The sequence below is a fragment of the Ascaphus truei genome, chromosome 6, assembly GCF_040206685.1.
Source record: "Ascaphus truei isolate aAscTru1 chromosome 6, aAscTru1.hap1, whole genome shotgun sequence".
Lineage (NCBI taxonomy): Eukaryota > Metazoa > Chordata > Amphibia > Anura > Ascaphidae > Ascaphus > Ascaphus truei.
The window spans coordinates 19905852-19927559 of NC_134488.1; the positions used below are offsets into that span (position 1 = coordinate 19905852).

At 57.1% G+C, this 21708-nt stretch overlaps 1 protein-coding gene across 7 annotated transcripts in view; it reads left to right on the forward strand.

The window, feature by feature from the left end:
* The window catches only part of CASZ1 (castor zinc finger 1), a 268349-nt gene that overhangs the window by 155806 nt on the left and 90835 nt on the right, over nucleotides 1-21708 (forward strand). For 3 of the 7 annotated variants that reach the window (XM_075603508.1, XM_075603507.1, XM_075603510.1), the window contains one exon: nucleotides 1093-1160. The exons of the other annotated variants lie outside the window; for them this stretch is intronic. The gene's annotated coding sequence lies outside the window, so the exon portion shown is untranslated. The remainder of the gene's footprint in view (nucleotides 1-1092; nucleotides 1161-21708) is intronic. 7 annotated transcript variants of the gene reach the window in all.

Below are 21708 nucleotides of genomic sequence, written 5' to 3' on the forward strand. Positions count from 1 at the left end.
TGATGTGATACTTTAAAAAAAAAAAAAAAAAAAAAACTTTTTTTTATCCTTCACATTTTCCAACATTTACATTTTTTTTAAATGTTCAATGGTGTGTGTGTGTGTGTGTGTGTGTATGCATATAGCAAATGGAAATATAACTGTATGCTCATTTGCATGTCTTAGGCAGGTCTGCAACCCCACCTTTCACCATTATCACCCAGCACACAGCACTTCCACTGCAGCAAGGGATTCTGGGAAATGACATGCTGTGCTTAAAGCTGTGACCATGCAGCAAGCTTAAGCCTATAGGGAACCATGTTTAAAATGGTTTTGAAGCAAAAGGTGGCACTGTGTGCTCATTTGCATGTCATTTCCCAGAATCCCTTGCTGCAGTGGGTGTGCTGGGTGATAATGGTGAAAGGTGGGGTTGCAGACCTGCCTAAGACATGCAAATGAGCATACAGTTATATTTCCATTTGCTGTGTGTGTGTGTGTGTGTGTGTGTGTGTGTGTGTGTGTGTGTGTGTGTGTGTGTGTGTGTGTGTGTGTGTGTGTGTATACAAACACAAATCATGCGAAAAGTAAAAATTTGAATCTATACATAGATAATGAGTTTTTTGCGCCTTTATATGTTCACCTTTGAAAATACGTTCTTATCACTGTATTTCCCTTTGTTGGTAATATATGCGAGTTGTATATCATTGTTCTGTTGTATATAACTGCTCTTGTATAGCTCCAGTAATTAGCATGCGCTCTTCTTCATACACAGCAGCGTTACACCTGAGCTCCTCTCATGTGCAGTTACCTCCACTTGCATACAACGTTCTGATACCTGTTCTGTTCCTTATACATCTGCCTGGCACGTTGGTCTCTCTTATACGAATACTCAACACCTGTTTCTTCTTAACATTGAGTTTCTCAGATGCAGCTGGTAGATACATGTTCTGTACATATAGCATTGCTTGACACATGCTCCGTGTCAGACATACCGCTGTTTGGCACCTGTGCTCCTCTCATACACTGCTTTGTCTCAGTTTGTTAACACTTGTGTTTTACTGTATCTGGAACAATGTGAGAGAGAACTTTTTTGTTTGTTCCATTTCCCCTTAGGATGAAGTGATAAGAGGAAGCAGAGAGAGAGAGAGAGAGGTGGAGGGATTCTGGGTCATCCATACAAGGTAAGGGGGGCTGTGTGAACTTGTGCAAGGGTTATTGATTCTTTGACCAGAATAGCAGCCCGTGGTTGTATAAGCTCTTACACGTTATGTTATGCATGGGGTTCTCAATTCCTGTCCTCAAGACCCGCCAACAGGCCAGGTTTTCAGGCTATCCCTGCTTCAGCACAGGTGGGCCAATTGAAGTCTTCTTCAGCACAGGTGGCTCAGTAAGACTGAGCCACTGGGCTCAGTAAGACTGAGCCACTGATTGAGCCAACTGTGCTGAAGCAGGGATATCCTGGAAACCTGACCTGTTGGGGGGGGTCAGGACTGGAGTTGAGAATCCCCTGCGTTATGGAATTGTTTTGATGGGAGTTTTTTTTTTTGCATTCGTCATCTGACAGACCGGACTTCACCCAGTCATGTCCGGATATTAATTAAGCGTGTTAAGCATACGTTGCTCTGTCATTCTCTCCGTCACAATAAAGGACTCCGATAATGCGTGCCCCAGATGTGATTGCAGTGTCGTTTTTTGGAACCTGATACACAGGGTGATAAAGTCATTCTTTTCCAATCACAAACCACTGGAACAGGTCCCTCCGTTACAGGCTGCGCCCACAGTGTGAGTGACCAAAGGCAGTAGCTCGATAGGGCCGGCCATAGTGAGAGCGACCGGGTCACGTGAGCGGATCAGCCAATGAGGGCGACGCCACTACGTCGTGAGCGATCTGAGTCCACAGATCGCTCGGGTGATAGGCGCACGTGACGCAATGCGCTCGCCGACTATATCCGAAGCCTGACTGGGACTTGGACCGCATTGCAGACCCTCCAACTTATTGCACATAAACATAGGCACTGCTGTAATTCCTCTACTAGTGCTGCATGGGGGTACTTCCAAGCAACACCGAAGGAAGTCTCCCAAATACAGTACAGTACGCATCTTAACACACACACACAGACACACACACACACACACACACACACTGATATACACACACACACACACACACACACACACACACACACACACACACACACACTGATACACACACACACACACACACACACACACCGTTCTATCTAATAGATACAGCCGGTCCTTACAGGACCCAACACATGTAGTGTACCTACTAAATATGTACAGTCAGAGCACGCCAACTCCAGTCCTCAAGGGCCACCAACAGTCAAGTTTTTTTAGGATATACTATCTTCAGCACAGGTGGCTCAATCAGCCAGCCAATAACAGCCACCTGTGCTGAAGCAGGGATATCCTTAAAGTTTGACCTGTTGGTGGCCATTGAGAACTGGAGTTGCCCGCTCCCTGGTCTGACTGGTGGACAGAGAGTGTAAAACAGAGCAAAAAGAGAAAACCAGCCAGGTGCCAAAGAGCAGTGACCCGACGCAGTGACCCAGGCAGCCTGCTGTACCTGTGTCGCCTTCTTCAAGACTGACTGTAAGGGAAAGCAGAGGGAGGTGACACGCCCTGATCCCCGTTGTCTTGCTGTGTACACATGGTTGTGGCTCACTTTTGTGGCGCGCTTGCCCCCTCCTTGCTCCTTGGGGCCAGCTTGTGTCAGAGGTTAGGGGTGGATCAGCAGTGTATGTAAATAGTTGTGAGGGTAACATGCTCAGGGCTCTCAGGCCGTCCCAAGCCATCCATCATGGTCCTCACACACAGGGGGGCACCCAGACACAAGCAGCATGCGCCCTGCTCTGGATCTGTTTGGTTTTCTTTTTCGTCTTTCAGTTTTGGGTTGCCCAACTGTGAAGCACTTTCCTTTTGTTCTTTCAACCTCTCTCCCGAGTTAGGCCTGCCCCTGAATGACTCCCCCACCCCTGTTACCCTCCTTCCTTGTTAAGCTTTCGGCTTCTCTTTCTGACTTCAAAGCCCTCCCCAATCATTGTGTGCTAGCTGCAGGCAGTGGGCCCTGAAACAGGAACACAGTGCAGCACACTGCGGGTCACGTTAGGGCACCGTGCCTGCAAGTGTGAATGGATTCCCCGGGATTCTTCGCTTTCATGCTTATGAAGCCTGTGTTACAGGTCTATGCTGGTAATGTGTCTTCTGCCCCCCTCGTACCATTTCTAGGTTTCCCACCCCGGCTCCATCGTAGGAGGGGGCATCAACCCCCTCCCCCCCATCGTAGGAGGGGGCATCAACCCCCTCCCCCCCCCCTTCCCTCTCTCTTTGAGTTCACCACACCAGGGCATTAGATGTACCCCAAAAGGGGGGAGTAACACATTCGCCTGGCTTTGTGGATCATTTAAAGATTGCAGATAGTCCCGATATGCAGTCAACAATGGCATAGTGCCAGGGCAGCTCCAGCGTACTGTAATGTAAGCTCGACTTTAACTGGTAGCGTAAGTCAGGGGTGTACAACTGCAGTCCTCAAACCCCCCCCCCCATAACAGGTCAGGCGTTCAGGGATAGTCCCAGCTTCAGCACAGGCGGGCTCAGTCAAAGACTGAGCCACCTGTGCTGAAGCAGGGGACTTGATTGAGCCACCTGTGCTGAGGGCTGGGGATATTCCTGAAAACCTGACCTGTTGGGGGGGGGGGGGGGGGGGGGGGGGGCTTGAGGACTGGAGTTGAGCACCCCAGTGTAAGTATTGCTTCTTTAGGACATATGCATATTAATTATGGTGCCCCACAATAAACTGCCTGAAGACATCAAGCAACTGTCTGCCTCATATCACCCTAGTTATTGCCATGCACCGTACTGACGGTCACCTGAACCATCTCAGCACCCAGGTTGTTTACTGTTACAACACCGCGTGAAGCTGTCACCGGAGCCCCGCGTCATGTTAAAGGGCTGGCCCTCCTGCCATGGCAAAAGTGACCTAAGGACAGGGTGTGTTTAATACGTTTCTTATTGAGGAAGAAGAATATAGCGAATATAGCTTTCCAAATCCAGACCAGAAAACCCAGCTCCAACAGCACAAAACAAATGCTGCGGGATAGCCAGTCCTGCTGTCCTTACAGGCTAGTTTGGAGGTGATATTTAAGTAAGAAAACGATGCATTAGCGATTCCAAAGTTGCAGTAAGTGCTGTTATAAAACAAGGATCCTCAAGCCCCTCTAACAGGTCTGGTTTTCAGAATATCCCAGCATGAGCACAGGGTGGCTCAGTCGAAGACTCTGAGACACCCGTGCTGAACCAGGGGGACTGTGATTGAGCCCACCTGTGCTGAAGCAGTGATATCCTTAAAAACCTGACCTGTTGGGGGGGGAGGACTGGAGTTGAGCCCCCCCTGTTATAAAATAGCCCTTTCAGATTCTCTCCAGCGGCATTGCCCCCCCAAATATGATGTCATCACGTCTGCGTAGGCAAAAGTCCGCACACGTGAAAGCCTCTGTATGCAAGGGGGAGGTGTGCAGTGATCTCAGATTATTACTGTGTGCGTTCGTAACTAAAGAGCAAAGACACATTTTTATTTTGTGTGGTGCTGTTCAGTGGTGCCGCTGTGGGAGAAAAGGTTGGGAGCCATAGGATTAAAGATTATTAGATAATGGAGGCCCAAAAATAATGTGGGGCGATTCCTGATAATTGCAGCCACTTAATCTCCACTTAACTCACGCCAGACACTAATAGAACCCCCTGTGTGCACAAGTGCTCTCTTGTTGGCCCTTAGTGTGGTTACAAGTCAGCATGGAGCAGAGCACAAAACCAGCGTGTCAGCCCTGGCTCAGGGACGGCTGCGGCGACTTCACGTACGCTTTACACTAATAAAAACACGTTCTGACGCGAGGAAGGTCAAGAATTATACAAACGTAGTCTCTCTTCCCTCTCTCCTATCTTCACTCTCCTATCTCCCCCCTCTATCCCCCCATCTCTCTTCTTCTCCCCTTCTCTCTCTCCCTCCCCCTCCTCTCTCTAACCCCCCTCCTCTCTCTCCTCCCCTCCTCTCTCTCCCCCCTCCTCTATCTCCCCCCCATCTCTCTCTCCTCTTTCTCCCCCCCTCCCTTTCTCCCCCTCCTCCCTTTCTCCCCCTCCCTCCCTTTCTCCCCCCCCCCTCCCTCTCTTTCTCCCCCCCTCCCTCCCTTTCTCTCTCCCCCCTCTCCCTCCCTTTCTCCCCCCCTCCCTCCCTTTCTCCCCCCCTCCCTCCTTTCTCCCCCCCCCTCCCTCCCTTTCTCCCCCCCCCTCCCTCCCTTTCTCCCCCCCCCTCCCTCCCTTTCTCCCCCCCCCCCTCCCTCCCTTTCTCCCCCCCCCCTCCCTCCTTTCTTCCCCCCCCCTCCCTCCTTTCTCCCCCTCCCCCCTCCCTCCCTTTCTCCCCCCCCCCCTCCCTCCCTTTCTCCCTCCCTCCCTTTCTCCCCCCCCCCCCTCCTCCCTTTCTCCCCCCCTCCCTCCCTTTCTCCCCCCCTCCCTCCCTTTCTCCCCCCTCCCTCCCTTTCTTCCCCCCCCCTCCCTCCCTTTCTTCCTCCCCCCTCCCTCCCTTTCTTCCCCCCCCTCCCTCCCTTTCTTCCCCCCCCTCCCTCCCTTTCTTCCCCCCCTCCCTCCTTTCTTCCCCCCCTCCCTCCCTTTCTTCCCCCCCTTTCTCCCCCCCTCCCTCCTTTCTTCCCCCCCTTTCTTCCCCCCCCTCCCTCCCTTTCTCCCCCCCCCTCCTCCCTCCTATCTCCCCACCCCCTCCCTCCCTTTCTCCCCTCCCCCCTCCCTCCCTTTCTCCTCCCCCCCTCCCTCCCTTTCTTCCCTCCCTTTCTCTCCCCCCCCCTCCCTCCCTTTCTCTCCCACCCCCCTCCCTCCCTTTCTCCCCCCCCCTCCCTCCCTTTCTCCCCCCCCCCTCTCCCTCCTTTCTCCCCCCCCCTCCCTCCCTTTCTCCCCCCCCTCCCTCCCTCCTTTCTCTCCCCCCCTCCCTCCCTTCTCCCCCCCCTCCTCCCTCCCTTTCTCCCCCCTCCCTCCCTCCTTTTCTCCCCTCCCCTCCCTCCTTTCTCTCTCCCCTCCTCCCCCCTCCCTCCCCCCCTCCCCCCCTCCCTCCCTCCCCCCCTCCCCCCCCTCCCTCCTCTCCCCCCCTCCCTCCCTCCTCCCCCCCCTCCCTCCCTCCTCTCCCCCCCTCCCTCCCTCCTCCCCCCCCCTCCTCTCCTCCCCCCCCCTCCCTCCCTTTCTCCCCCTCCCCTCCCCCTCCCTCCCTTTCTCCTCCCCCCCTCCCTCCCTTTCTCCTCCCCCCCTCCCTCCCTTTCTCCTCCCCCCCTCCCTCCCTTTCTCCTCCCCCCCTCCCTCCCTTTCTCCTCCCCCCCTCCCTCCCTCTCCTCCCTTTCTCCCTCCCTCCCTCCCTTTCTCCTCCCCCCCTCCCTCCCTTTCTCCTCCCCCCCTTTCTCCTCCCCCCCTCCCTCCCTTTCTCCTCCCCCCCTCCCTCCCTTTCTCCTCCCCCCCTCCCTCCCTTTCTCCTCCCCCCTCCCTCCCTTTCTCCTCCCCCCTCCCTCCCTCCCTCCCTTCTCCTCCCCCCCTCCCTCCCTTTCTCCTCCCCCCCTCCCTCCCTTTCTCCTCCCCCCCTCCCTCCCTTTCTCCTCCCCCCCTCCCTCCCTTTCTCCTCCCCCCCTCCCTCCCTTCTCCTCCCCCCCTCCTCCCTTTCTCCTCCCCCCTCCCTCCCTTTCTCCTCCCCCCTCCCTCCCTTTCTCCTCCCTCCCTCCCTCCCTTTCTCCTCCCTCCCTTTCTCCTCCCTCCCTCCCTCCCTTTCTCTTCCCCCCTCCCTCCCTTTCTCCTCCCCCCCTCCCTCCCTTTCTCCTCCCCCCTTCCCTCCCTTTCTCCTCCCCCTCCCTCCCTTTCTCCTCCCCCTCCCTCCCTTTCTCCTTCCCCTCCCTCCCTTTCTCCTCCCCCTCCCTCCCTTTCTCCTCCCCCCTCCCTCCCTTTCCCCTCCCTCCCTTTCTCCTCCCCCCTCCCTCCCTTTCTCCTCCCCCCTCCCTCCCTTTCTCCTCCCCCCTCCCTCCCTTTCTCCTCCCCCCTCCCTCCATTTCTCCTCCCTCCCTCCCTTTCTCCTCCCTCCCTCCCTCCCTCCCTTTCTCCTCCCTCCCTCCCTCCCTTTCTCCTCCCTCCCTTTCTCCTCCCTCCCTCCCTCCCTTTCTCCTCCCTCCCTTTCTCCTCCCTCCCTCCCTCCCTTTCTCCTCCCTCCCTCCCTCCCTTTCTCCTCCCTCCCTCCCTTTCTCCTCCTCCCTCCCTTTCTCCTCCCTCCCTCTCTCCTCCCTCCCTTTCTCCTCCCTCCCTTTCTCCTCCCTTCCTCCCCCCTCCCTTTCTCCTCCCTCTCTCCCTTTCTCCTCTCTCCCTTTCTCCTCTCTCCCTTTCTCCCCTCCCTTTCTCCTCCCCCCTCCCTCCCTTTCTCCTCCCCCTCCCTTTCTCCTCCCCCCTCCCTTTCTCCTCCCCCCCCCTTTCTCCTCCCTCCCTTTCTCCTCCCCCTTTCTCCTCCCCCCCTCCCTCCCTCCCTTTCTCCTCCCTCCCTTTCTCCTCCCCCCCTCCCTCCCTCCCTTTCTCCTCCCCCCCTCCCTCCCTCCCTTTCTCCTCCCCCCTCCCTCCCTCCCTTTCTCCTCCCCCCTCCCTTTCTCCTCCCCCCTCCCTCCCTTTCTCCTCCCCCCCTCCCTCCCTCCCTTTCTCCTCCCCCCTTCTTCCCTCCCCCTCCCTTTCTCCCCCCCCCTTTCCCTCCTCTTCCCCCCCTTTCCCTGCTCTTCCCCCCTTTCCCTGCTCTTCCCCCCTTTCCCTCCTCTTCCCCCCCTTTCCCTCCTCTTCCCCCCCCTTTCCTCCTCTTCCCCCCCCTTTCCCTCCTCTTCCCCCCCTTTCCCTCCTCTTCCCCCCCTTTCCCTCCTCTTCCCCCCCTTTCCCTCCTCTTCCCCCCTTTCCCTCCTCTTCCCCCCCTTTCCCTCCTCTCCCCCCCCTTTCCCTCCTCTCCCCCCCTTTCCCTCCTCTCCCCCCCCTTTCCCTCCTCTCCCCCCCTTTCCCTTCTCTTCCCCCCCTTTCCCTCCTCTCCCCCCCTTTCCCTCCTCTCCCCCCCTTTCCTCCTCTTACCCCCCTTTCCCCTCCCCCTCCTCTCTCCTCTTTCTGCCCCCTCTCCTCTCTTCCCCCTCTTCTCTCCACCCCTGCCCCTCCACTCACCCCCCCTTCCCCTCCTGTTTCCCCCCCTCCCCTTTCTCTCCCCCTCCTCTTCTTTCCCCCCATCTCTCCTGTAACAAAACTGATGATCACTTATTAGTTGCCTCCAATGGTGTGAGACTTGCTGATACAGACTCTTACATTAGATGTAGATCTGTTAGCCGTCTCACATGCAGGGAGCACAGAGTAAGTGCCAAGTACTTTGACACATTGGCGCTAGAACACACATGTTCCAATTGGTTGTGTTGGTGTCAATATAACGATATAAGGAGCTGGAATAAAAAGTCCTCATTGTGTTGTAGGGGTTTAAAGCAAATAAAAGGGAAGGGCAGTGGGAACAGCGCTAATGCAATAAAATTACAAAAATTAGTGACAATTAGACAACTAATATATATAAATGCACCCCTGAAATGTAGATGTGAAGGCTGGCAGGAAAGGGGTTAAAGCAAAGACACAGCAGCACTTTGTACAGGCTAAATAGGAATATGAGGGACCTTGCATTGGGGTGGGAAGAACAGTAACTTGTTTTAATGAGACATCGCGCTGTGTGTCTCTGAACAGACAGAGCGCTCACTAAGGGGCTTTCTGCAGAGCCTTGTGCTGGTAATACACAGTGACCCATCATGTTCCTAAGCACTGGGCTACAGTGGGGTCAGGGGTGTACTGCAGGGTTCATTGCAGAGCTCTTTGTACTGAGGGTTAGGGGATGTACTGCAGGGTTCATTGCAGAGCTCTCTGTACTGAGAGTTAGGGATGTACTGCAGGGTTCATTGCAGAGCTCTTTGTACTGAGGGTTAGGGATGTACTGCAGGGTTCATTGCAGAGCTCTTTGTACTGAGGGTTAGGGATGTACTGCAGGGTTCATTGCAGAGCTCTTTGTACTGAGGGTTAGGGGATGTACTGCAGGGTTCATTGCAGAGCTCTTTGTACTGAGGGGTCAGGGATGTACTGCAGGGTTCATTGCAGAGCTCTTTGTACTGAGGGTTAGGGGTGTACTGCAGGGTTCATTGCAGAGCTCTTTGTACTGAGGGTCAGGGATGTACTGCAGGTTCATTGCAGAGCTCTTTGTACTGAGGGTCAGGGATGTACTGCAGGGTTCATTGCAGAGCTCTTTGTACTGAGGGTCAGGGATGTACTGCAGGGTTCATTGCAGAGCTCTTTGTACTGAGGGTTAGGGGTGTACTGCAGGGTTCATTGCAGAGCTCTTTGTACTGAGGGTCAGGGATGTACTGCAGGGTTCATTGCAGAGCTCTTTGTACTGAGGGGTCAGGGATGTACTGCAGGGTTCATTATTCATTGCAGAGCTCTGTACTGAGGGTTAGGGATGTACTGCAGGGTTCATTGCAGAGCTCTGTACTGAGGGTTAGGGGTGTACTGCAGGGTTCATTGCAGAGCTCTTTGTACTGAGGGTTAGGGGTGTACTGCAGGGTTCATTGCAGAGCTCTTTGTACTGAGGGTTAGGGATGTACTGCAGGGTTCATTGCAGAGCTCTGTACTGAGGGTTAGGGATGTACTGCAGGGTTCATTGCAGAGCTTTTTGTACTGAGGTTAGAGATGTACTGCAGGGTTCATTGCAGAGCTCTTTGTACTGAAGGTACACATCGGGGGGGGGGGCAACTGCAGTCCTCAAGGTCAACAACTAAGCCACCTGTGCTGAAGCAGGGATATTCTGCTGTTGCCCTTGAGGGCTGGTGTAGGCCACTCCTGCTATACATCAACCTTCTATTATACAGATACATCTTACATAAGGTATGGTGGGTAAAATAAAGTGACAAAAACCCTCCACCGTATAGTATACAGCAAATGACAATATCACTGAGCACATTCACATGTCTCAGGCAGATCTGCAACCCTGCTTCCCCCCCCCCCCCCTTACCTCCCAGCATGCAGTGCTTCCACTGTTGCAAGGGATTCTGGGAAATCACATGCAAATGAGCACACAGTGTCACCTTTTGTTTCAAATCCATTATACAGATACCAACCCACTAAAAAGGGACATATGGACGTTGTTTTCTCTTAAACCCTCATTCAATACTCCGAGAAGGGGTGTAACCCCCAGTCACTGACGCATGAACTGGCACTCAGGTAAACAGAAGTTTACATATTGTTAACTGTGCATATTACTGCTAATCACTCGGGGGGTTCATTTTGTATTTGCTTTTTGTTCTTGGCGCCCGTCTGTTCTTTTCACGCCTTTCACATGTACGGCTTCTCCCTTTTCACCTCTCTCTCTGGCACTCTCTTGGTAGATGCGTTCCGTCCGCGCTTTTATTTCGCTCACTTTCACGCCCTGTCTTCCTCTCTGCTTCTCCCGGGATCTTCGTCCAAATGACTGATAACATGACGGATACACTGGCAGACACAAGGGGAAACCGAGACAGATTGCGATACATTATGTAGAGCCCCACCCCACCCCCAAACCCCAACTGGTCAGGTTTTATGGAAATCCCTGCTTCAGACTAGGCCACTGAGTCACCTGTGCTGAAGCTGGGATATCCTGAAAACCTGACTTGTTGAGGGGGCTTTAGGGCCGGAGCTGAGCACCCCTGATATAGACAAATATGGGAACTGAGAGTCGCACATAGTGGCCGACAACCTTGTACACCAACTTTGGGCCTTTTTCTATAAATACGCCAAAGCGGCCATTAGGCCTGTTTTGGGCCACAAATCCTCAGTGCGGTGTATGCGGATTTTTGCCCGAAAAACAACCCAGAAGACTGTTGGCGTATGTGGAATTAGGCCCTTTAAGGCAGCGGTGCGCAAACTGGGGGGCACGCCGGGAGATTTTTCTGGGGGGGGGGGGGGGGCGCGGGCTGTTGCAGAGGTCCCGCACACCTCCCCCAGGCATTTAAATTAAATGCCGGGGGGATCGCGTGAGGCCTCTGCAACAATAAACCTTAGCGGGATTCAGACGCTGTGACGCGTCTCCATGGCAACGCGCGGAGTCATGTGACGTCACTTGCGTCAAATGACGCCGCGGGTCACGTGACCCGACGTCACGTGACCCCATGACGCGACTAGAAGGTAGGAGGGGGGCACAGCTTCGGCACAGGCCAGGCAGGGGGCGCAGCTGGAAAAGTTTGCGCTCCCCTGCTTTAAGGGATGGAGACAAACTCACATAGGCTAAGAGACATTGGTAAAGGGGCTGATAGGCAGAATGACAGGTATCGTTGTATTCTGTGTCAGTGAGCGGCATAGCCATTTCAGTCAATAAAAGCCCATAAACTAAGAGACGTAGAGAAAGTGATACAATGTCCACCCGTTGCAAAAGTGGTACAAAGAAACCATCACCACTACGATAAAAACATCCCAAGGAAGTCGAGGTTTGCTTTCCTGCGATAAATCTGATTCTTCTTCGGCCCCCCGTATTGTCTCCGTTTTGCAGCTGAAAGACTTTGATAAATAACCGCCCCCCAGGACTAGAAGACAGAGACACATAAACGAATGGACCTACGGCAGGCAAATAGGCAGGCCGGGCCTCATCTTCAAAACGGCTTTAGCAGCTTATCTAATGTGGTCCAGGCTATCACCAACTCATGGATGTGGCCATTAGCCATTGACAAAGAGATTAGCAGGCACGTGGGCAAAGGGACGTACACAGTGATTGGCAGGTTGATAAATAGGCTGAAAGAATGACTTTGAAGGGAAGTCAGGAACAAACTAAATCAAAACATACAGGACCCCTATAAATTCATATTAAACCCCCAAAATAACCACAACATATATATATATATATGCGTATAAGTATCAAAGAGGAGTGCTACTGAGCATGGCTGAGCATGGCAATATATATTTAAAACCAGAGACAGAACATGAAACACAGACAGAGCTCAGTGCTACATCCAAAGACACCATTACACGGTACAGTGCCTATATATATATATATAGATAGATAGATAGATAGATAGATATCTTTTGAATAAAATGGTCTTCTAGTTTAACCCTTTAGCCAAAGTGTTGTGAGCCCTTGAGACGTGGTCGGCCTTGGAGGGGCTCAAGGGCTCACAACACTTTGACCAAAGGGTTAAACTAGAAGACCATTTTATTCAAAAGATATCTATCTATATCTATATATATATATATAGGCACTGTACCGTGTATGGGTGTCTTTGGATGTAGCACTGAGCTCTGTCTGTGTTTCATGTTCTGTCTCTGGTTTTACACAAACTAAATCAAGCAAGTAACCGTTTGCCATAATAACTCAGAGAGGGAGCGAGGGAGGTACGCGAGTCCTCCTTTGAGGTATATATATACCTGAGTACAGGCTCAAGTCATCTGTGTCCTCAAATCTCCATAGCAACAAACACAAACTGTCAGCTCATTTACACGAATGGCTTTTTTTCCGTTTGCATGGGGTGAAGTGAGGAGGGCGGGGCTCACAGTTTGGTTGTTTGCACAGAAACATTTATTTAATTTACTTTGTTTCGAACATACAAACAAACTACAAATGTCAGGGGTGCGGGGTGCGGGGTTCTTGCCAAATGTTGCCATCTGGGTAACCAGAGATTGCAGTGGATTTAGGGGACAGTTGGGCGTGATAAGTGCAAAATAATTATGATGTGGAAAATCCCCGTTATCTAGAATGAAACCAAAAAACAAACATGAACAACGTGTCATTAGTGTCCACACACCCACCATCCCGCTAGTGTCCACACACGCCCACCATCCCGCTAGTGTCCACACGCCCACCATCCCGCTAGTGTCCACACGCCCACCATCCCGCTAGTGTCCACACACGCCCACCATCCCGCTAGTGTCCACACGCCCACCATCCCGCTAGTGTCCACACGCCCACCATCCCGCTAGTGTCCACACGCCCACCATCCCGCTAGTGTCCACACGCCCACCATCCCGCTAGTGTCCACACGCCCACCATCCCGCTAGTGTCCACACGCCCACCATCCCGCTAGTGTCCACACGCCCACGATTCCGCTACAGTGTCCACATGCCCACCATCCCGCTAGTGTCCACACGCCCACCATCCCGCTAGTTTCCACACGCCCACCATCCCGCTAGTCTCCACACGCCCACCATCCCGCTAGTGTCCACACGCCCACCATCCCGCTAGTGTCCACACGCCCACCATCCCGCTAGTGTCCACACGCCCACCATCCCGCTAGTGTCCACACGCCCACCATCCCGCTAGTGTCCACACGCCCACCATACTGCTAGTGTCCACACACGCCCACCATCCCGCTAGTGTCCACACGCCCACCATCCCGCTAGTGTCCACACGCCCACCATCCCGCTAGTGTCCACACGCCCACCATCCCGCTAGTGTCCACACGCCCACCATCCCGCTAGTGTCCACACGCCCACCATCCCGCTAGTGTCCACACGCCCACCATCCCGCTAGTGTCCACACGCCCACGATTCCGCTACAGTGTCCACATGCCCACCATCCCGCTAGTGTCCACACGCCCACCATCCCGCTAGTTTCCACACGCCCACCATCCCGCTAGTCTCCACACGCCCACCATCCCGCTAGTGTCCACACGCCCACCATCCCGCTAGTGTCCACACGCCCACCATCCCGCTAGTGTCCACACGCCCACCATCCCGCTAGTGTCCACACGCCCACCGTCCAGCTAGTGTCCACACGCCCACCATCCCGCTACAGTGTCCACACGCCCACCATCCCGCTAGTGTCCACACGCCCACCATCCCGCTAGTGTCCACACGCCCACCATCCCGCTAGTGTCCACACGCCCACGATTCCGCTACAGTGTCCACACGCCCACCATCCCACTAGTGTCCACACGCCCACCATCCCGCTAGTGTCCACACGCCCACGATTCCGCTAGTGTCCACACGCCCACCATCCCGCTAGTGTCCACACGCCCACCGTCCCGCTAGTGTCCACACGCCCACCGTCCCGCTAGTGTCCACACGCCCACCGTCCCGCTAGTGTCCACACGCCCACCGTCCCGCTAGTGTCCACACGCCCACCATCCCGCTAGTGTCCACACGCCCACCATCCCGCTAGTGTCCACACGCCCACCATCCCGCTACAGTGTCCACACGCCCACCATCCCGCTACAGTGTCCACACGCCCACCATCCCGCTAGTGTCCACACGCCCACCATCCCGCTAGTGTCCACACGCCCACCATCACGCTAGTGTCCACACGCCCACCATCACGCTAGTGTCCACACGCCCACCATCCCGCTAGTGTCCACACGCCCACCATCCCGCTAGTGTCCACACGCCCACCATCCCGCTACAGTGTCCACACGCCCACCATCCCGCTACAGTGTCCACACGCCCACCATCCCGCTAGTGTCCACACGCCCACCATCCCGCTAGTGTCCACACGCCCACCATCCCGCTAGTGTCCACACGCCCACCATCCCGCTAGTGTCCACACGCCCACCATCCCGCTAGTGTCCACACGCCCACCATCCCGCTAGTGTCCACACGCCCACCATCCCGCTAGTGTCCACACGCCCACCATCCCGCTAGTGTCCACACGCCCACCGTCCCGCTAGTGTCCACACGCCCACCGTCCCGCTAGTGTCCACACGCCCACCGTCCCGCTAGTGTCCACACGCCCACCGTCCCGCTAGTGTCCACACGCCCACCGTCCCGCTAGTGTCCACACGCCCACCGTCCCGCTAGTGTCCACACGCCCACCGTCCCGCTAGTGTCCACACGCCCACCTTCCCGCTAGTATCCACACGCCCACCATCCCGCTAGTGTCCACACGCCCACCATCCCGCTAGTGTCCACACGCCCACCGTCCCGCTAGTGTCCACACGCCCACCGTCCCGCTAGTGTCCACACGCCCACCTTCCCGCTAGTGTCCACACGCCCACCGTCCCGCTAGTGTCCACACGCCCACCGTCCCGCTAGTGTCCACACGCCCACCGTCCCGCTAGTGTCCACACGCCCACCGTCCCGCTAGTGTCCACACGCCCACCGTCCCGCTAGTGTCCACACGCCCACCGTCCCGCTAGTGTCCACACGCCCACCATCCCGCTAGTGTCCACACGCCCACCGTCCCGCTAGTGTCCACACGCCCACCGTCCTGCTAGTGTCCACACGCCCACCGTCCCGCTAGTGTCCACACGCCCACCGTCCCGCTAGTGTCCACACGCCCACCGTCCCGCTAGTGTCCACACGCCCACCATCCCGCTAGTGTCCACACGCCCACCATCCCGCTAGTGTCCACACGCCCACCATCCCGCTAGTGTCCACACGCCCACCATCCCGCTAGTGTCCACACGCCCACCATCCCGCTAGTGTCCACACGCCCACCATCCCGCTAGTGTCCACACGCCCACGATTCCGCTACAGTGTCCACATGCCCACCATCCCGCTAGTGTCCACACGCCCACCATCCCGCTAGTTTCCACACGCCCACCATCCCGCTAGTCTCCACACGCCCACCATCCCGCTAGTGTCCACACGCCCACCATCCCGCTAGTGTCCACACGCCCACCATCCCGCTAGTGTCCACACGCCCACCATCCCGCTAGTGTCCACACGCCCACCGTCCAGCTAGTGTCCACACGCCCACCATCCCGCTACAGTGTCCACACGCCCACCATCCCGCTAGTGTCCACACGCCCACCATCCCGCTAGTGTCCACACGCCCACCATCCCGCTAGTGTCCACACGCCCACGATTCCGCTACAGTGTCCACACGCCCACCATCCCACTAGTGTCCACACGCCCACCATCCCGCTAGTGTCCACACGCCCACGATTCCGCTAGTGTCCACACGCCCACCATCCCGCTAGTGTCCACACGCCCACCGTCCCGCTAGTGTCCACACGCCCACCGTCCCGCTAGTGTCCACACGCCCACCGTCCCGCTAGTGTCCACACGCCCACCGTCCCGCTAGTGTCCACACGCCCACCATCCCGCTAGTGTCCACACGCCCACCATCCCGCTAGTGTCCACACGCCCACCATCCCGCTACAGTGTCCACACGCCCACCATCCCGCTACAGTGTCCACACGCCCACCATCCCGCTAGTGTCCACACGCCCACCATCCCGCTAGTGTCCACACGCCCACCATCACGCTAGTGTCCACACGCCCACCATCACGCTAGTGTCCACACGCCCACCATCCCGCTAGTGTCCACACGCCCACCATCCCGCTAGTGTCCACACGCCCACCATCCCGCTACAGTGTCCACACGCCCACCATCCCGCTACAGTGTCCACACGCCCACCATCCCGCTAGTGTCCACACGCCCACCATCCCGCTAGTGTCCACACGCCCACCATCCCGCTAGTGTCCACACGCCCACCATCCCGCTAGTGTCCACACGCCCACCATCCCGCTAGTGTCCACACGCCCACCATCCCGCTAGTGTCCACACGCCCACCATCCCGCTAGTGTCCACACGCCCACCATCCCGCTAGTGTCCACACGCCCACCGTCCCGCTAGTGTCCACACGCCCACCGTCCCGCTAGTGTCCACACGCCCACCGTCCCGCTAGTGTCCACACGCCCACCGTCCCGCTAGTGTCCACACGCCCACCGTCCCGCTAGTGTCCACACGCCCACCGTCCCGCTAGTGTCCACACGCCCACCGTCCCGCTAGTGTCCACACGCCCACCTTCCCGCTAGTATCCACACGCCCACCATCCCGCTAGTGTCCACACGCCCACCATCCCGCTAGTGTCCACACGCCCACCGTCCCGCTAGTGTCCACACGCCCACCGTCCCGCTAGTGTCCACACGCCCACCTTCCCGCTAGTGTCCACACGCCCACCGTCCCGCTAGTGTCCACACGCCCACCGTCCCGCTAGTGTCCACACGCCCACCGTCCCGCTAGTGTCCACACGCCCACCGTCCCGCTAGTGTCCACACGCCCACCGTCCCGCTAGTGTCCACACGCCCACCGTCCCGCTAGTGTCCACACGCCCACCATCCCGCTAGTGTCCACACGCCCACCGTCCCGCTAGTGTCCACACGCCCACCGTCCTGCTAGTGTCCACACGCCCACCGTCCCGCTAGTGTCCACACGCCCACCGTCCCGCTAGTGTCCACACGCCCACCGTCCCGCTAGTGTCCACACGCCCACCATCCCGCTAGTGTCCACACGCCCACCATCCCGCTAGTGTCCACACGCCCACCATCCCGCTAGTGTCCACACGCCCACCATGCTCGTTAAGCTCTTGACCACATTGCCGCTGAGCATGGCAGCCATGCACGGGCCCATTTGGACCTCCCTGGTTCTGCAGTTGCATGATCTAGTATAGGGGTGGCCAGCTCCAGTCCTCAAAAGCTACCAACAGGTTTCCAGGATGTCCCTGCTTCAGCACAGGTGGCTCAGTCAAAGTCTAATTATCATATCCTAGGGAAAAAAATATAATATGTTTTGAAGCAGGGATATCCTGAAAACCTGACCTGTTGCGGGGGAGGGGAATCTTGAGGACTGGAGTTGAGCAGCACTGCTTTAGATAACAGGACAGGTTGTTTTTGTACTTGTAATTACAGCATTAGTTGGGGTACTTATAGGAACCAGTCGGGGGGGGGGAGAGGAGGGGGAGCAGTCCTGGGGCCCCCGTGGGTCTAGGTGCACCACCATCTCCCCACATGTCATTGAGCTGCAGGACTCAGACAGAGGGAGAAATCCCTTCCTCTCTGCTGAGCACGGAGTGGGCGGGGCTTCTAAACAGTGGGCGGGGCCTCCGGGAGGAATGCAGGTGGCTGAGACAGGTGTGAAGGGGCGGGGCTGCTGTCAGTGGGCGGGGCCAAAGCATCTGGCTGAGACAGGTGAGAGGGAAGGGGGCTTCAGTCAGTGGACAGGGCTGGGGCATGTGACTGAGACAGGTGAGAGGGAAGGGGGCTTCAGTCAGTGGGCAGGGCTGGGGCATGTGACTGAGACAGGTGAGAGGGAAGGGGGCTTCAGTTAGTGGGCAGGGCCGAAGCATCTGGCTTAGAGAGGTGAGAGGGAAGGGGGCTTCAGTCAGTGGGCGGGGCTGGGGCATGTGACTGAGACAGGTGAGAGGGAAGGGGGCTTCAGTCAGTGGGCAGGGCTGGGGCATGTGACTGAGACAGGTGAGAGGGAAGGGGCTTCAGTCAGTGGGCAGGGCTGGGGCATGTGACTGAGACAGGTGAGAGGGAAGGGGGCTTCAGTCAGTGGGCAGGGCTGGGGCATGTGTCTGAGACAGGTGAGAGGGAAGGGGGCTTCAGTCAGTGGGCAGGGCTGGGGCATGTGACTGAGACAGGTGAGAGGGAAGGGGGCTTCAGTCAGTGGGCAGGGCTGGGGCATGTGACTGAGACAGGTGAGAGGGAAGGGGGCTTCAGTCAGTGGGCAGGGCTGGGGCATGTGACTGAGACAGGTGAGAGGGAAGGGGGCTTCAGTCAGTGGGCGGGGCTGGGGCATGTGACTGAGACAGGTGAGAGGGAAGGGGGCATCAGTCAGTGGGCAGGGCTGGGGCATGTGACTGAGACAGGTGAGAGGGAAGGGGGCTTCAGTCAGTGGGCAGGGCTGGGGCATGTGACTGAGACAGGTGAGAGGGAAGGGGCTTCAGTCAGTGGGCAGGGCTGGGGCATGTGACTGAGACAGGTGAGAGGGAAGGGGGCTTCAGTCAGTGGGCAGGGCTGGGGCATGTGTCTGAGAAAGGTGAGAGGGAAGGGGGCTTCAGTCAGTGGACAGGGCTGGGGCATGTGTCTGAGACAGGTGAGAGGGAAGGGGGCTTCTGTCAGTGGGCAGGGCTGGGGCATGTGTCTGAGACAGGTGAGAGGGAAGGGGCTTCAGTCAGTGGGCGGGGCTGGGGCATGTGACTGAGACAGGTGAGAGGGAAGGGGGCTTCAGTCAGTGGGCAGGGCTGGGGCATGTGTCTGAGACAGGTGAGAGGGAAGGGGCTCCAGTCAGTGGGCGGGGCTGGGGCATGGGACTGAGACAGGTGAGAGGGAAGGGGGCTTCAGTCAGTGGGCAGGGCTGGGGCATGTGTCTGAGACAGGTGAGAGGGAAGGGGGCTTCAGTCAGTGGGCAGGGCTGGGGCATGTGACTGAGACAGGTGAGAGGGAAGGGGGCTTCAGTCAGTGGGCAGGGCTGGGGCATGTGTCTGAGACAGGTGAGAGGGAAGGGGGCTTTAATCAGTGGGCAGGGCTGAGGCATGTGACTGAGATAGGTGAGAGGGAAGGGTGCTTCAGTCAGTGGGCAGGGCTGGGGCATGTGTCTGAGACAGGTGAGAGGGAAGGGGGCTTCAGTCAGTGGGCAGGGCTGAGGCATGTGACTGAGACAGGTGAGAGGGAAGGGGGCTTCAGTCAGTGGGCGGGGCTGGGGCATGTGTCTGAGACAGGTGAGAGGGAAGGGGGCTTCAGTCAGTGGGCAGGGCTGAGGCATGTGACTGAGACAGGTGAGAGGGAAGGGGGCTTCAGTCAGTGGGCGGGGCTGGGGCATGTGTCTGAGACAGGTGAGAGGGAAGGGGGCTTCAGTCAGTGGGCAGGGCTGAGGCATGTGACTGAGACAGGTGAGAGGGAAGGGGGCTTCAGTCAGTGGGCGGGGCTGGGGCATGTGTCTGAGACAGGTGAGAGGGAAGGGGGCTTCAGTCAGTGGGCAGGGCTGGGGCATGTGTCTGACAGGTGAGGGAAGGGGGCTTCAGTCAGTGGGCAGGACTGGGGCATGTGTCTGAGACAGGTGAGAGGGAAGGGGGCTTCAGTCAGTGGGCAGGGCTGAGGCATGTGACTGAGACAGGTGAGAGGGAAGGGGGCTTCAGTCAGTGGGCAGGGCTGGGGCATGTGACTGAGACAGGTGGGGGGGAGAGAGAGAGACATGCTGGGGGGAAGGAGAGAGAGACATGCTGGGGGGAAGGAGAGAGAGACATGCTGGGGGGAAGGAGAGAGAGACATGCTGGGGGGTGGGAGAGAGAGACATGCTGGGGGGAAGGAGAGAGAGACATGCTGGGGGGTGGGAGAGAGAGACATGCTGGGGGGAAGGAGAGAGAGACATGCTGGGGGGAAGGAGAGAGAGATGCTGGGGGGAAGGAGAGAGAGACATGCTGGGGGGAAGGAGAGAGAGACATGCTGGGGGGTGGGAGAGAGAGACATGCTGGGGGGAAGGAGAGAGATACATGCTGGGGGGAAGGAGAGAGAGACATGCTGGGGGTGGGAGAGAGAGACATGCTGGGGGGAAGGAGAGAGAGACATGCTGGGGGGTGGGAGAGAGAGACATGCTGGGGGAAGGAGAGATGCTGGGGGGAAGGAGAGAGAGACATGCTGGGGGGTGGGAGAGAGAGACATGCTGGGGGGGAAGGAGAGAGAGACATGCTGGGGGGGAAGGAGAGAGAGACATGCTGGGGGGAAGGAGAGAGAGACATGCTGGGGGGTGGGAGAGAGAGACATGCTGGGGGGAAGGAGAGAGAGACATGCTGGGGGGAAGAAGAGAGAGACATACTGGGGGGAAGGAGAGAGAGACATGCTGGGGGGAAGGAGAGAGAGACATGCTGGGGGGTGGGAGAGAGAGACATGCTGGGGGGAAGGAGAGAGAGACATGCTGGGGGGAAGAAGAGAGAGACATACTGGGGGGAAGGAGAGAGAGACATACTGGGGGGAAGGAGAGAGAGACATGCTGCGGGGAAGAAGAGAGAGACATACTGGGGGGAAGGAGAGAGAGACATACTGGGGGGTGGGAGAGAGAGACATGCTGGGGGAAGGAGAGAGAGACATGCTGGGGGGAAGGAGAGAGAGACATGCTGGGGGGTGGGAGAGAGAGACATGCTGGGGGGAAGGAGAGAGAGACATGCTGGGGGGAAGGAGAGAGAGACATGCTGGGGGGAAGGAGAGAGAGACATGCTGGGGGGTGGGAGAGAGAGAGACATGCTGGGGGGAAGGAGAGAGAGACATGCTGGGGGGAAGAAGAGAGAGACATACTGGGGGGAAGGAGAGAGAGACATACTGGGGGGGAAGGCGAGAGAGACATGCTGGGGGGAAGAAGAGAGAGACATACTGGGGGGAAGGAGAGAGAGACATGCTGGGGGGAAGAAGAGAGAGACATACTGGGGGGAAGGAGAGAGAGACATACTGGGGGGAAGGAGAGAGAGACATACTGGGGGGAAGAAGAGAGAGACATACTGGGGGGAAGGAGAGAGAGACATGCTGGGGGGAAGAAGAGAGAGACATACTGGGGGGAAGGAGAGAGAGACATACTGGGGGGAAGGAGAGAGAGAGACATACTGGGGGGAAGAAGAGAGAGACATACTGGGGGGAAGGAGAGAGAGACATACTGGGGGGAAGGAGAGAGAGACATGCTGGGGGAAAGAAGAGAGAGACATACTGGGGGGAAGGAGAGAGAGACATGCTGGGGGGAAGAAGAGAGAGACATACTGGGGGGAAGGAGAGAGAGACATACTGGGGGGAAGGAGAGAGAGACATGCTGGGGGAAGAAGAGAGAGACATACTGGGGGGAAGGAGAGAGAGACATACTGGGGGGAAGGAGAGAGAGAGACATACTGGGGGGAAGGAGAGAGAGACATGCTGGGGGAAAGAAGAGAGAGACATACTGGGGGGAAGGAGAGAGAGACATGCTGGG